The sequence below is a fragment of the Echinops telfairi genome, unplaced genomic scaffold (genome assembly GCF_000313985.2).
Source record: "Echinops telfairi isolate 266 unplaced genomic scaffold, ASM31398v2 ScPeMD7_2186;HRSCAF=2738, whole genome shotgun sequence".
In the NCBI taxonomy this organism is placed as follows: domain Eukaryota; kingdom Metazoa; phylum Chordata; class Mammalia; order Afrosoricida; family Tenrecidae; genus Echinops; species Echinops telfairi.
This window is the reverse complement of record NW_022106084.1, coordinates 294,304-296,442: the sequence shown is the minus strand read 5'-3', so window position 1 is coordinate 296,442 and position 2,139 is coordinate 294,304. Positions and strand designations below refer to the sequence as shown.

The window sequence follows — 2,139 nt, the reverse complement described above, 5'->3', positions numbered from 1 at the left end:
TTATTCATCATATGTAGCTCCCAGGCTAGGACCTGGTACCACCACAGTAAAGAAAGTCCCTTTATGCACTTAATATTTACTAGGAAGATAATCATAAAGAGTCTAGTAGAATATACATCAAGAATATGTTTAAAAATTATTTAATGCACTCATAGCATAGATGAACCTGAAGGGCATGATGCTGAGGGAATTCCAGTTCAAATAATGTCTGAGATTATTATGGTAAAAGAAAAGGTTTTCGCACAATAAGTATACATATATAATCAAAGAGAACATGATAAAACTAAAAATCAATTTAATAGAGGATACAGAGAATGTTATGGTTAATTAATTTGTCATTTAATTGTTAACTTTAGTTTCACATTCTTCTGAATAACTGTAACGCATTTGATGAGACTCCCATTTGCAGATGAGGAGCAAGCCCTGCAGGTCTTCAGTGGGATTTCCACTACACATAAAGCAGACCTAAGCACTCCCAACTAGAAAAAGAGGTATTGCCATGATAAATGGAGAAAAGGTTGGAGTTGTCTTGCTTAAATCCACAGTCCTGAAAGCAGCAGTTGAGCGATTAAAAGACACCTTTCACTGGATAAATCTGCTGCACAAAACCCATTTTGAGTGTTGAAAAGCAAGGATGTCATTTTTGAGGACCAAGCTGAACCTGACCCAAACCATGGTATTTTAATTTGCCGCAATGTATATGACAGTTGGAATATGAATAAGAAAGACCAAAGAAGAATTGGTGTATTTGAACTGTGGTGCTGGAGAATAATACGGAAAGTACCATGGACTGCTAAAGGGAAAATCAATCTGTCTTGGAAGAAGTATGATCAGAGTGCTCCTTAGAAGCAAGAATGAAAAAATTTGGTTACATTCTTTGGACATGTCATCAGGAGAGATAATCATTCACTATCAAAAGTATGTTTCAAGATATATTCTGAAGTATACTTCAATGATGAAGAGAAAATATCCAAATACCTAAAAGGAAGATTAGTCAATACTATTATATTCAAATATATGTCACCATTATTATTATAAAATACAAATAAGTTGGAGATTTGTACCATGTTTTGGAGTCTGAAAATGGTAAAAGTTGCAATCAACTATATTAATAATTATGGGAATGTAAACGTGGAAACACCAAAGAATCAGCACAAACAAAGAAAATCTTCCATTGAGTCAGTGCCAGCTCACAAAAACCTCATAGGATGGAGAGAAAGTATCCCTTAAATTTCCTAGACTGTAATCATTTATGGATGTATTTTAAAAAAACATGTTTCTTCTGCAGAACAGCTAATACTTTCAAACTACTGACCTTTCAGATCATCGTCCAAGGCATAATCACTACACCACCAGGGATCCTAAGGAAGGATCCGTAGTTAGGAAATATGGCCTTGAAGATAGAAACTAAACGAGATTACATAATACAATCTGAAAGACCAACACCCTATTCATTAGAAAGAAGTAGGTTTTTCAACAACATAAATGGAGAATATATATATATATATATACAAAGATAAAACAAGTTGACCATCAATTATTTGTATGCATGTTCAGGTCAAAGCTGAAGAAAATTCAAACAAGTCCACCAGAGTCAATTTAGACCTTCAGTGTATCCCATCTGAATTTAGAGACCATATTAAAAAATAGATTCATCACAGGGATTAAAGACCATGAAAGTTATGGGATAACATTAAGAACTTTATACTTGAAGAAATTGAAGGGTCAGTAAAAAAACAAACAAATGAAAACAGGAGGGAAAGAAAAGGCTTTAATAAACATCAGAAGAGACCCTGAAATTTTCTGTTGCATGTAGAGGGACTAAAGTGCACAGAAGAAATGATCAAGAACTAAACAGAAGATTTCAAAATGAAGTCCAGATTATAAACCAAAATATTATAAGAAAATGTGAAAATATTTGGAGTTAGAAGACCAACAGAGAAGAACGAACTTGGAATTTTTCTGATGTGAGGGGGTGGCATTGGGAAAGGTAATTTAGTTTCTAATTGCATTATTAAAAAATTTCATAGGAATCATTTGAATCATTCAGGAAGCAACAAAAGAAGATGAAAAGAAAATGTAGATGCTGCTCTGAGGACTCGGGTGAGGGCAGTAGCTAGTTATGGTGGTGATCACGCC

At 34.1% G+C, this 2,139-nt stretch overlaps 1 pseudogene; it reads left to right on the top strand.

Annotated features, from left to right (window-relative positions):
- LOC101652645 overlaps positions 1-413 on the top strand; it is a 1,640-nt pseudogene extending 1,227 nt beyond the window's left edge.
- The last annotated feature ends 1,726 nt before the right edge of the window (positions 414-2,139 follow it).